Here is a 15,235-nt window from a genome sequence, read left to right as displayed (position 1 = left end):
CACATGGTTGTCCCTCTGACCACACATGCCCCTGATGTTTCTTTGTACATCCGAATTTCCTCCCTTATAAGGATCCCAGTCAGACTGGATTAGGGCCCACCCTAACAGCCTCATTTTAATTTTCCTCTTTTAAGGTCATATCTCCAAATACATCTGCGTCAACCCTATTTCAATATAAGATCACATTCTGAGTAACTGGGGGTTAGGGTTGTAACGCATGAATTGGGGAGGAGGGGACAAAACTCAGGTAATAACAGTAACTTAAGGTTTTTCTAGATGATATTCCATTTTGGATCATCTTAAATTTATTGCCATACAATTTTTATGGTATATTCTCTCTTTAAATGTGTACTTATTTGTAGTTATGTTCTCATTCCTAATATTTATCTGTTTAAATACTCCTTTTCTACTTGGCAAATTTTGTATGAGGTTGGCTTTAAATTACTAACCTTTTAAAAAATACAGTTGTTTGTTTTGTTGACAATCTCTATTCTAACTTTATATTATATGTCATTATTTCTGTTTTTATCTTTATTACTTTCTTCCTTCTACTTGCTTTGTGTTTACTATGGTATTCTTTTTCTACCTTTAAAAATAAGATATGTAACTTGCCAATTTTCCATCATAACTCTTTTCTAATACGTGCATTCAAGGCTAAAAACTGCCCACTAATGACATTTTGGCTACATTCCACAAGTATTGGTATGTAGTCTTTTCATTGTCATTTCATAGTATTTCTCAATTCCATTTTCATTTCTTCTACAAAATCATGAAATAGTTAGAAGGATATATTTTTAGTTTCTAAAAACAGGCTATTAGGTGGGCATCTTTTAGGTGTTGATTTCTAAATTCAACGTAGTCAGAGAACCTAGCCACTGACTCCTTGATATTCATTTAGTCTTTGCAGAGATTTGGTGAGACTAATTGTGCTATTCAAATAATCTATCATACCTTTTATTTTTTTGTCTCCTTGGTTTAACACTTTCTAAGAGAAATGTGTTAAAAATCTCATACCTATTGAATTAAATTTTTGCTTTATATATTTTGAGGATGTATTCTTAGTTTCATACAGTACTATTGTATCTTCACAGTGAAATGTTCCTTTAATCATTTAGTAATGTCACTCTTTATACCTTTACCTTAAATAGAGTAAAAACCAAAATGCTGTAAGAAGAAACTGCCCCAAAACAGTGGCATTTAAGATATAACTGACTTCTCATACAGTATGGTTGGTCCATGTGTAATATAGTTTTGTTTATTTATTTGTTTTAATGCTGTCTTAACCCAGTTTTGAGGCACTGGTTAAAGGCTGGTTAGTTCCTCCTCCTAAACAAGGAACAGGATTAAGTCCTGATTAAGTTCACACTGCAGCCACTTTCCTTATTGGATAATTCTCACACCCTGTGCCATTATACACTCACCCTAATCTCCCCAGGACCAGAAAGATACCCTACAAATGGAGACAGGCCCCTATTGGAGCCCACAAAGATATTCAAATTAGCCAATGCTCAGGGAGCCTGCAAACCTAGTTAATCCCAGCCTGCTTGCCATACATAAGCTGTCCCCTACAGCTGCAGCTTGTTGTTACCCTGTCCTTGCATACAACCTCCTGTGTGGTCCTACACGGGGCCTTCTCTCACTTAGAGCTGTCAAAAACAGAGAGTTGTGCATTTCATCTATCCAAGTGTCACTGTGCTGTTTCCAGCCATCAAAAAAATTTTCGAATCTTATAAAACAGAGGCTGGTACAGCAAATTAGTTCTACAATGTCATTTAGGAATGCAGGTTTCTTTGATCACTTGATCTATAATTTCCCAGGGGTTTCTCAGTGCGGGAAGGAGAGGCCAGAAGGGAGAATTTTTTATGTATTCTGCATAAGACTCATGTTTTCCTCAGTTAAGATTATCAGTCATCATCTCTTCAACTATTGCCTTTTCCTAATTCTCTCTATACTTTTCTTCCTATGAAACATATCTTGGAATGTCTCATCCTGTCCTGAATTACTCCTAAACTCTCTTTCATATTTTCTATCATTTTACTTCTCTGTTCTACATTCTGGATAATTTCTCCAGAACTATCTTCCAGTTCATAAATTCTTTCTCCAGCAATGTCCAATCTACTCTTTAACATGTCCACTAACTTTTAGTTGTTTATATTTTTATTTCTAACAATCATATTTGGTTCTCTTTCATTCTTTATTTTGTCTCTATCATATTAATATTTAAGAATTTAAACATGTTTATTTTAGAGTCTCTTTCAAATAGTTGTTCTACTATCTAAAATTCTTAGAGTACAAGCTTTTCTATTTGCTCTATCTGGTTATTTGCTTTGAATAATTTCCTTATGTAATTTGTAATTACTATTTGTATTATTTAAAGCATTTGCAGCAAAGATTTTCATTTGTGGATATGTACCTAAAAAGCAATTTTATCTTTGTTTCAGACCCCACATAAGCATATGTCACAGGCTTGAGGTTTCAATCTAAGGTCCTAGACAAGGTAGTTTCCTATTCTCTAGGCCAGTGGGCTGAGGTTTTTTTTGTCTTCCTTCCATAAAGAGGACAGTTCTTTATAACTTCATGCACAGGACTCACATGTAAGATCTCACTTTGAGTAAGCCCAAAGGAACATCTCTTGTTCCACTGTGAGCTTTTAAAACTTGAGCCCCTGGCCCATAACATCTACAGTATAGTGATTCCAAAAATAGCCTCAATTATCCACGCTTCTCCCTTATCTACACCCTTTGAAATATGATTTTACAGTTCTCTTCCAACAAGAGGCCAGACTCATGATTTGCTTGGCCCGACAGAATGCAGCAGAAGTGAGGGTGTGCCAATCCTGTTCCCTCAGATCCCTAACTTTACCACGAGAACAAGGCTTGCTCCTTTCTGGAGGATGACAGACCATGTGGAGAAGAGACGGCTTATATCAGCCAATGCCATCCTAAATCAGCCGTCGACCTGTCAACTAGCCACAACCTGCATGAGTGCATTCAGCCAAGATCAGCAGAGCCTGGTAATAATCAGCAGAACTGGCCGGCCCTTCTGGAGACTGGTAGCGGGCAAAAAGTTGTTTATAAGACACTAAATTTGGGGGTGTTTTTTAAAGAAACTATAATAGCTAAGTGATACAATATATCTGAATCTATTAGGCCCCTGGTCTTAGCCATACCATCAGATCAAATGCAATTTGCTCATTCTCTCTTCATTGCTGGCATCTAGGGATTTCCTCTTCTTTCATTTGTGCTTGGTTACTTAGTTGGTTTTTTATAATAAATTTTGCTATAGTTTATCTAGTATTCTGTATTTTTGGAGTGAGAGAGGCTAAACAATCAGCTTATTTGGTTTTATTGTCACATTTACAGAAACTTGACCAAATTTCTCTCATGACAGGTACCCCACTAAGTTTCTGGTTGCCCCCAAAAAGTTAGAAGTAAAGCTTCTTCCAGTTCCTGGAATAATCTATGCTCTCTCTCAAGTTTGGTTATTTCTACATGCTATTGCTTCTTCCTAGTATATTCTCATTTCACTGCTTCACCTTGCTACTTCCTACACGGCCTTCAGATATCAACCTGGCTGTGGAAATTTCCTGAAACAGAAGAACTTCCTTGATTCCCCAAGTCTAGATGAGATGTCTATGCCATTCACCATTTTATCCTATCACCTATCATAGTTTCTTACACAAGGAAGGTCCTCAAATAAATATTTGTTGAAAAAAATTGGCATATATTTACACATCTATAAACACAGAAAAGCCACTTATCCTTTTAACGCTCTGAATTACTGAAGAAAGACATTCCTATCCTAAAACAGTGATCATTTGCGTGCATAAATTCCAGAAATATGAAAATCAAAGAATAAGTTGGGGCTGGCTGGGTGGCATAGCAGTTAAGTTCACTCACTCTGCTTTGGTGGCCTGGGGTTCACCAGTTTGGATCCTGGGCACAGACCTACGCACCACTCATCAAGCCATGCTGAGGCAGTGTCCCACACAGAGCAACTAGAAGGATGTACAACCATGACATGCAACTATCTACTGGGGCTTTGGAGAGAAAAAAAAAAAAGAAGTCTTTTCTTGACAGAACCACACCCTGCTTTCTTCCCAAAATATTAAAAGAATTTGTCCTTGATGAAGAATTATTCTTCTAACACTGTCCTACTGTTACAGGTGACAAGTGTAGGTGCATTCAATTCTTTTTTTTTTTTAAAGATTTTATTTATTTATTTATTTATTTTTCCCCCCAAAGCCCCAGTAGATAGTTGTATGTCATAGCTGCACATCCTTCTAGTTGCTGCATGTGGGACGCGGCCTCAGCATGGCTGGAGAAGAGGTGCGTCAGTGCTCGCCCGGGATCCGAACCCCGGGCCGCCGGCAGCCGAGTGCACGCACTTAACCGCTAAGCCATGGGGCCGGCCCGCATTCAATTCTAAAGAACTTTCATAGAGGGATTTCAGGGAAAAAATTAATTATTTATGTCATCCTAATGAAAATTCTACTGAAAAAAAAACTTACATGAACTTTGCCAGATCAAGGATACTGCAACCAGCAGAAAAATAATAGCCATTTCACAATTCCATTAAATAGTAAATAATATAACTTGATGTAAATGCTCATAAAAGGCCTTTACAAATTTTTAAGTGAGCCAAGTGAAATTTTCATGATACAGTAACAAAGAAAATACTAAAGTCTTCCCTTAAGACTTCCCAGTCAGGCACTGTGGGGACAATGAACAGCAATAAAAGAATTTCAGAACTGGAAAACAATAACCTCAAAGAATGTTATTAGCAGATCAAATATTTGAATATTAACTTTAGCACCTCATCTTATCATCAGTAACTTCATTCCCATGGCAGTTGAGAATCTGTAGCTAATAGTAACAGAATCAAAATGCACTTGATGTTGCAGAGAAATGGCTAAGAAACAATTAAAAATAGATAACTTAGGTCACTGGAAAGGTTTTGTGTCATACTATAGGATATTAATGGCTCTTTTCTGCTTAATTCTTAACAAAAAATATAAGAAGATTACATATCTTAAATATCACTTAATTACATGGAAAGAGAATTATTCAAAATTTCAGTTCCTTGCAATTCTTGCTTTCCTCTTACAGTAATTTGGAATAATTCTGAAAGTTAAATTTTATGCTGTAATTCAAGAATGATCACTCACAATTTGCTTTGTAGCTAAACATAACAATATATTTTAGTTTGATCAATGCAAATAAATCCTACTTCACAAGAAGTCATTTTACTGTTCAAATAGAAATATTTGTCACAAATGGTTATTTTCTAAGGAAACAAGAGATTCCTTATACGTAATTCTAAAGTAACTGTCATACTGCATAACAGATTAAAATTTTTTAGGGGCCAGCCTGGTGGCGTAGTGGTTAAGTTTACATGCTCCGCTTTGGAGGCCCGGGATTTGTGGGTTCAGATCCCAGGCACAGACCTACACACGGCTCATCAAGCCATGCTGTGGCAGCGTCCCATGTACAAAATAGAGGAACACTGGCAACAGACGTTAGCTCAGCGACAATCTTCCTCAAACAAAAAAAAAATTTTTTTAGACAAGTAATTCAGCCATTCATTAAACTAAAATATTAACATTTCCTGATGAAACAGAAAAAGGACTCTGATATATAGGACTATATGTATATTTAACTTGCCTATCACAGTAAATGTAACTCCTTGTTTGGTACATGTAAATATAGTTGGGAAATAAATGCTTTATTATGAACAATTACTAATATTATATTCTTTTCCTGTAACATGTCAGATAGAGAAGTGAATTCATATTAAACAACGACTATTTTATATATTTTAGATAATTTGTATTTATTTCAGCAATAAGTGAAGTGGCCATTCCAGCTTATTCTGTCTCATGAAATTATCAACTATTTTAAAAATCTATCTGCTTTATTTCAAGTAACAAATAACACTTAGGAATATGTCTGATGGTGACACTATCCATTAATTAGGTAAAAAAATCTATACCAATACACTGTAGGCTTAAATTTTTTAAAATTCCCCAAGTTATAACATTATCCTGAAATGAGAGGCTATTGTAATAACAATTAAAAACCCATTTAATCCTACTGAACATTGTTTAAACTTCCCCATCTCCCTTATCTTCTACCAATAACACACACCAAAACAAACAAATAAAATTCAATTGAGAAAATTTCAAAGGATATATATGGAAATAGGAACAAATTCTCATGTGTGGGAAACATTTTTATCTGGTTAACAAAAATAGAATAAAACTGTTATTTTTAAAATTTCTGAGACTAGGTTAGAAATGAGCTCAAGACATTATGTATATCAACCACATCTTTCTGGGTGTGTCCATTTCTAGCACCTATTCTAAATCATTTAAATTGATGTAAGCTCTTAAAGGTCCTATTTTTCTAATACTAAAAAATCTGAATCCTCTCCAATGTCTCTAAATTCCACTTAGATTCTAGCAGCCCAAATTAGATACAATATTGCAAAAAAGATTTGACCACTGATGAGTAATAATTTGCATTTAATTCTTTCAATAACACATCATAACCAAGATACCTCCTGAATAACACTGTAATTCAGTCTGAATTATGTGTAGAAGTACCACCAACAAGGGAAGGATAAATGAACATTTGAGGTATGAAAGGTTTTAAGCATGGGAAAATTTCAAGGGGTGGAAGTAGCATGGAGACACAAAATGGTAGCAATGGTTAGACAATGAATCTGACAACTGGACTGGTCCTCTAGAGGACAATCTGTTCCCAAGAGATTAACATTTTGTCTATTTTTAAAAATATATACATTGGTGTGTACATGGTTGGCTTAGGAGACACTAAATCTCTTATGAGACACCACCACCACCACAAAAAAAATGAGGTAGGATAAGCTTTCTTTCATCAAGAAAAGCTCTGAGTTTTGGGGTGGGGAAAAAGGGATAAGGGTAATATCTCAGGGAAAGTATTTCCTCATTCTTGTACATTTACATTATGAAAATTCAATATATTGTAAATGACAGGCAAAGAAAACAACCAACCATGTGCAGTAAATAATGTAGCCATTAGCCACATTGGCTACTGAGCACTTGCCATGTAGCTAGTCCAAACTAAGATGGGCTTTCAGTGTAAAATATATACCAATTTTGAAGACTTAGCAGAAAATAAAGAATAAAATATTTTCCTACTAATCTTTTATATTTGTTACATGTTGAAATAAGGATATTATAAATATATTGCATTAAATAAAATATATTGTTAAAACTAATTTCATCTGCTCTTTTTAATGTGGCTACTGAAAATTTTAAATTACATATGCAGCTCACGTTATATTTCTATTGGACAGCACAACTATCTAGGCTAGAAAAAGAAATACATGTTTTCCCAGCCTGCCTGCTCAGCAAGAGGCAGCTTACAATAGCTCTGACCAATAAGGCGTAAGCAGAGAAGTCTGCTGGGGACTTTTGGGAAGGCTTTTGATGTTTCTGATAAAAAGGGATACTTCTGATGAAAAGTAGCTAATATACCACTTTTACCAACCTTCCCCCTTCTTTTTGCCATAACGCCAGCAGTGAGAGCATCCATTATGAGATAATAAAGAAAAGACAAACTGAGAAACCAAGCAGCTAGCCATCTCCAGGCAACGCATTATATGAGAAAAATAAGCACATTTTCATTTAAGCCACTGTAGTAATTCCCAACAGATACAGAATGAATTAGTCCAACATTTCATACTGAACTATCATTTCAGAATGTCCAGGATTAAAGATAAATATCAGTTATTCATATGACAAGCTTTATTAAGTATGACACTCTAAATTTATTCAATAACGGCCATACAGCAAACAAAATTATAAAAGCATTTCTACATAATTACTTGAGAGTTTCATTTTAGTTTTAAAAAAAGTCAAAGATACTAATTTGGACATAAGTAAAAATTCACTACGAAATCAATGAAGTGAAAAGCAATCTCAAGGTAATACTGAATTCTAAGAGCTTCTCAAATATACTGTTTAAAAATGGGTACAAATATTCAGCAAAACATTATCTAAATCGTATTACTATTATAAAAGAAACATAACATCCAAGCATAGGTCTGGCACACAACAGGAGTTCACTAAATATTTGAGAATGAATGGACAGTAGGCATTTAGTTGCATATTTCTAACACATGGTACAGAATCTCAGGCAGCCATTAAATGTGTTGTTATATAGATGGTTAAATGTTGCAGAATGGTTGCAGCACATTAAAGTTGTATTTTTTTTTAAATGCACTTAAAAAATACATTAGGATTCCTGGGTTAAGTGATCTTATAGAATGACTGAATTGCAGGATAAAAGGCTCTTTGGGGAAAAAAAGGTATAAGTAGAAAGTTACATTAAAAATAATTACAAATGGGAATTCAATTCACAGAATGGCAGAGTAAAGACCTCAGAAAATCCAGTCATCCATAAAAGCAATGAGAATACTGACAAAAACCATCAAAATCAACTTTCTCAGAACTCTGTCAATTAAACAAGAGCTTGCAACAATGCAAGGAACATTTAATCAAGAAAACGGACTGAAATCTCAGTTAAATAGAGTGAGCTTTGGGATGTATTAAATTGCCCTATTCCTACCCCCCCTCTTCAGTTCTACTGTAGCCTTGGCCACACAATCATAGTAGTCATGAAAACCAGCAGACTAACAGCCACCAAAAGGGACAGAACAGGTTTGGAACTCCCCCACATCACCATCTCACTGAACTGTCACTATTTGAACTGTCTGACAGCTTCTCAGAAACTGGTACTTGCAGAGCTTTTCTTTAAATGACCTGACACAGAGCTAGCAAAATGCACACAGCCTCTCCCCTAGGCATACACTGAAAATAATCAGTGGCAACTATTTAATATTGCAGCTGCCTAATAAAAAAATTTTTAAAGATGGGGAATGAGATGTACATATGGGCTTTAAAAATATCCAATATATCCCTGGGAAGCCAGAAGGCTACGCACATGAGTAGTGTTGTCCCCATAACCAGACAAGATCTGAGATACAACAATCTCACATCTCTGGCTGACCTTGAGGCTCTACAAAAGCAGGAAGTGAAGGCTAAAACAGCGTTATATACTACCTGTGAGGGCTTTCATGTCGTGCCCCAAACATACACAGAAGACCTTGGGAAAGGCTAGAAGACCTACTGGTTGAAAGCATTAAGTATATCCTTATCTAAGCATTAGCTGACCACTAAGCTAACTGAGCAAAGACATCAACAGCCACATATGACAAAGAATACAGACTTCACAAAATTTTTCAGGAAGGACATTAAACAAACAAATAACAACACAAACACAACACCAACACCACACCTTAAAGGAAGTGGAATCTGATTTCCAACGTTGATACATTATATTATTTTAAATGTCCAGTTTTAACAAAGAAAAATATGAGACATGCAAAGAAACAAAAAAATATGGCCCATACACCTGAATAAAAGAAACTGACAGAAAACTGTCCCTGATAAAATCCAGACACTGGATTTACCAGACAGAAACTTTAAATCAACTATTTTAAATAACCTCCAAGAGCTAAAGAAATGCATATACAAAGAACTAACGATGATTTGGTGAGAACGACATCTCATCAAATAGAGAAAGTCAATAAAGGGATAGAAATTATAAAAAACAACCAAAATTAAAATTTGACTTCAAAAGAACAATAATGAGAATAATAGTATTCAATTATTATACTAAAATTACTCCAAGTTGTTCTCCAGTCATCATGAAATGAAATTATAAATCAACAACGGAAGGAAATTTGGGAAATTCACAAATAGGTGAAAATAAAACAATACATTACTAAGTAACCACTGGGTAAAAGAAGTCACAAGGGAGAGTGCAAAATACATTGAGATGGATGAAGCCAAACCCATAACATATCAAAAATAATGGGATGCATCTAAGCAAGGTGTAGAGGGAAATTTATAACTCAAATGCCTGTATTTGAAAAGCAGAATGATCTCAAATCAATAATCTAGCCTTCTACCTTAAGAAACTAAAAAATAAGAGCAAAATAAACCCATACAAAGCAGGAAGGAAGGAAATAATAAAGACTAGAGGGGAAATGAATAAAATAGAGAATAGAATAACAGTAGAAAAATGTCAATGAAACCAAAAGTTCGTTTTGTTGATATTTTAAAACATCAATAAAACTGATGAACCTTTAGATAGACTGACCAAGAAAAAGAAGAGAAATGATTCAAATTACTAAAGTAAGAGGGGATATTAATACCAACCTTAAAGAAAAAAAAAGATTTACAACCTAGATGAAATTGAGAAATTCCTAGAAAGACACAAACCACCAAAACTGACTCAAGAAGAAATAGAAAATGTGAATAGACATATAATAAGCAAAGAGATTGAGACAGTAACCAAAAATATTCCCATAAAGAAAAGCCCAGATCCAGCTAGCTTCACTGGTAAATTTTACCAAATGTTTAAAGAATTAATACCAATCCTTCATAAATTCTTCCAAAAAAGAGAAGAGGAGAGAACACTTTCTAACCCTTTCTATGAGGCCATTATTACCCTAATACCAAAGCAAGACAGAGATGTCACAAGAAAAAACAAAAACAAAACAACAACAAAATACACACCAATATTCATTAAGAACATCTAGGTAAAAAATCCTCAACAAAATACCAGAAAACTGAATACAGCAACAGACAAAAAGGATTACACATCGTGACCAAGTGGTACTTATCAAGCATGTATTTTAGGTTGGTTTAAAATAAGAGAATCAATCAGTGTAATACAGCATATCAATAGAATAAAAAACAAAAACCACATGAGCATCTCAACAGATGCAGAAAAAGCATTTGAAAATATCCAACACCTTTTCAGGATAGAAGCATTCAAGAAATAGGAATAGAAGGCAACTTCCTCAACCTGATAAAGGCGATCTACAAAAAACTCACAGGTAACATCATATTTAATGGTGAAAGACTGAAAGGGTCCCCCCTAAGACCAGGAATAAAACAAGAATGTACACTCTTGTCACTTATATTCAACATTGTATTGGCATGGTCTAGCCAGGGAAATTATGGAAGTAAAAGATTAAAAAGCCATTCATAATGGATATGAAAAAGTAAACTATCACTATTTGCAAATGACATGGTATTTTTATAAAGAAAATTCTCACAAATTCATGAAAACTACTAAACACAAGGTCAGCAAGGTTGCAGGATATAGGATCAATATACAAAAATCAATTGCATTTCTATACACTTGCAATGATCAATGAAATTGAGAAACTCCATTACAATAGAAAACAAAATAAAATATTTAGGAATAAATTTAGAAAGAATGAAAGACATATTAAAAACTACAAAACCTCACTGGAAGAAATTTAAAAAGAGCTATGATACCTAAAACACAAGCAATAAAAATTATATAAACTGGACTTCATCAAAATTAAAACAACCTTATGCTTCAAACGATACTATCAAGAAAATGAAAAGATAACCCACAAAATGGGAGAAAATGTTTGCAAATTATATATCTGATATAGTACCAGAATATGTTTTAAAAATTCTAATAAGTCAAAATTAAAAGACAAGCAACAATTAAAAATGAGCAAATGATTTGAAGAGCTATTTCTTCATCAAGATATACAAATGGCCAAAAACCACCTAAAAAGATGTTGAACATCAGTAGTAATACAAGAAATGCAAATCAAAACCACAATACCACTCCACATCCACTAGAATGGCTATAATGAAAAACAAAACAAAACCAAAAACAAGAAGAAGAAGTGTTGGCAAGGATGTAAAGAAATTCGACCCTCATACATTCTTGATTAGAATGTAAAATGGTGCATTACCTTTGGAAAACAGTTTGGCAGTTCCTCAAAAGTTAAACACTGAGTTATCATATGATCTAACAACCCTACTCCTAGATATATACCTAGAACTGAAAACATACCTACATGCAAAAACTTGTACATGCATGTCCATACCAGCATTATTCATAACAGACAAAAAGTAGAAACCACCTACATTTTTAGCAATTGATGAATGGACAAACAAAATGTGGTATATACATATGATGTAATATTGTTTAATCATAAAAATGGATGAAGTACTGATACATGCTACAATAAGGATGTACCTTGAAAATATGTTAGGTGAAAAAAGCCATACACAACAAGTCACACGTTATATGATTCCCTTAATATCAAATGTCCAAATAAACAAATCCCTAGAGAGAGAAAATAAATCAGTGGTTTTCAGGGAGAAGGGTTAGAGAGAAATGGGGAATGACTGCTAATGGGTACCAGGTTTCACTTTACAGTGATGATGATGTTCTAAAAGTGACTGTGATGATAGTTCCACAATTCTGTGAATATAGTAAAACCACTGAATTGTTAAACAATTACTAGGCATAACAGGCATGCAGGAAAACAAGACCAAATGACAAAACTGATGAGGAAAAATAGATTATAATAACAAACCCCCAGGGAATCCATCCATACACTGGAGTTATCAAACATGGAAGTTAATATAACAATAATAATTAAGTTTAAGAAAAGAAATTTTTATAATGAGAATTTCAGTAGAAGATATCAGTCTAAAAAAGAAAATTCAAAAGTAAATTCTAGAATTAAAAAGTAGGATTCCTATAATTAAAAATTAAATTGATGGGGCTGACCCAGTGGCGCAGTGGTTGGGTTCGCGCACTCTGCTTCGGCAGCCTGGGGTTCACGGGTTCGGATCCCGGGCAAAAACATGCACACCGTTTATCAAATCATGCTGTGGCAGGCGTCCCACATACAAAGTAGAGGAAGATGGGCAGGGATGTTAGCCCTGAGCCAACTTACTCAGTAAAAAGAGGAGGATTGGGAACAGATGTTAGCTCAGGGCTAATGTTCCTCACCAAAAAAAACAAAAGAATCAATTGATGGGTGTAGCCAATTACACACATTAGAACATAAACAATGAATGTGAAGATAAACCAGCAAAAAAAAATTCGACATCAAATTAGAGATAGTAAAAAGGATAGGGAAAAGGATAGAAAAAAAGAGATTAAAAGATATAGGAGAACGTGCAAAGTCTCATGTAGTTGGTGTCTCAGAAAAGGATAAAAGAAAAAAATACAGCACATGCAATATTTGAGTAAATACCAGCTGAGAATTTTCCAAATCTTATGAAAGACATTAAGCTCAAATTTAAAAATTTCTATAAGCCCCAAGAAGGATAAACACAAAGAATAGAACAACCAATAAAAATGAAAGAAAAAGAAAATATTTGAAAGATGCCAGAGAAGACAATGTTTTCATAGAAGCAACAGAATTACAGCTGATTTCTTAACAAAAACAATGGAAGCTAGAAGACAATGTAATGACATATTTTAAAGTGCTGAAAATAAATAATTGTCAATCTAAAATATCCTTCAAAAATGAAATAGAAACAAAGATATTTTCAGAAAAATAAAAAGTAAGGAATGGACAATGATCCCAGACAGAATATCCCAGGAAAGAAAGATGATCATCAGAATGGTACATGTGAAGGTATACGTATATAAATGGATATACAGTTCTATACTGTTGTATACAGCAATAACATTAATGTTTTGTACAGTTTAAAATATATGTAGAATTAAAATAAGTGTCAACAACAGCACAGTGAGTGGTAGGTAGGTATGTAGAGCAAAAATGGGGTAAGAGCTTTGAATGGTCTAGAAAGTAGTCAAAGTACAAATATTGAGTAGACTCTAATAAGGAGGATGCTGTGATTTCTAAAGTAATCACTAAAACAATACAACAATGTTTACAAAATGCTTACAAAAGACATACCATACAAACAAGGATACCGAAGGTTTCAAAGTAAAAGAAAAAAGAAATACCATACAAATACTAACCTAATTAACACATAAAGAACATTGAGCACAACAGCATTTTTGTCATGTTTCCATGAAACACTAACCAATAATAATCCATGCTGAGTCATAAGCAAATCTCAACAAATTTTGAAAGACTGAAACAATATAGAGTACGTTCTCTGACCACCGTAGGTTTAAACTAGAAATCATATTAAAAAAAAAAAAAACTCAGAAAATCCCCAGATGTTTGGAAATTAAGAAATATATTTCTAAATAACTCACTGGTAAAAGTAAAAACCATAATAGTGATTAGAAAATATTTTTAACTCAATGATAATAAAAATATGACATAAAAACTTTTAGAATGCAGCTAAACAGAGAATATTTAAAGCCTTAAATGCATACATTAGGGGAACAAAAACTAAAAATCAATGATATAAGCCTCCATATAAAAAAAACCTTGAAAAGGGGTCAATTAAACATAAAGAAAGTAGAAGGAAGGAAATAAAGATATAGGTAGAAGTGAATGAAACAAAAAACAAACATACAGTAGAAAAACTCAACAAAGCTGAAAACTGGCTCTTTAAAAAGTCTAATAGAACTGAAAAACCACAAGTAAGACCAATTACAAAAGAAGAGAGATGTCACAAATTATCAAATTTAAGAATTGAAAACAGGACATCATTATAAAACCAATAGATATTAAAATGATAAAAGGATATTATGAACAACTTTATGCCAATATATTTGAGGGTTTAGATTGAAAGAGAAAATTTTCTTGTAAAATACAACTCGACAAACCTAAAAAAGAAATACATAACGGGCCAGTAATGAGTGAGAGTTGAGATTAATAAAATGAGTACTTAATTATACTTGGAACTTTGCATTTCTTTGAATCTCCATATAAATTAAGAACTGTGATTTAATACTTGAGTTTTCTTTAACATACATGTTTAAAGAAAAAAAAGTTAAGAAGTTATACTCGATGAATTTAATAGTGTTTTGTTTTTCTTTTTGTTTTTTTACAACACATGGTTAAGTAAACGGAATCAGTGAAATTTGTTTTACAACACCTATGAAGATCCTAGGATGCCAAGACACCTCAGGGAAAAAGTGAGTGCCTAAGAAGAATTAAAAGCCTCTGGAAAACCAGGCTGCTTTGCAGCAAACGAGACAGTATGTTATCTCGTTTGACGTTCACAACCAAATAATACTGGAGTACTCACAAATCTCTAACATTTCTCACACATAAGGGGCTATCAGGTTAATTTTCACATATAATTTTCCCATTTGGGATGGAATAAACAAAAATTGATAATACAGTATTTACTCTGATTTGTGTTAGGATCGATTATGCTTGCTGATTAGTTTAACACAAAAAGCTG

The 15,235-nt window shown here is 33.8% G+C and overlaps 1 protein-coding gene across 8 annotated transcripts in view; it reads right to left on the bottom strand.

The window, feature by feature from the left end:
* The window catches only part of PHKB (phosphorylase kinase regulatory subunit beta), a 215,184-nt gene that overhangs the window by 147,495 nt on the left and 52,454 nt on the right, over positions 1-15,235 (bottom strand). The window lies entirely within an intron of this gene.

This window comes from Diceros bicornis, chromosome 32 (genome assembly GCF_020826845.1).
Source record: "Diceros bicornis minor isolate mBicDic1 chromosome 32, mDicBic1.mat.cur, whole genome shotgun sequence".
NCBI lineage: Eukaryota > Metazoa > Chordata > Mammalia > Perissodactyla > Rhinocerotidae > Diceros > Diceros bicornis.
This window is presented reverse-complemented; position numbering and strand designations above follow the sequence as displayed.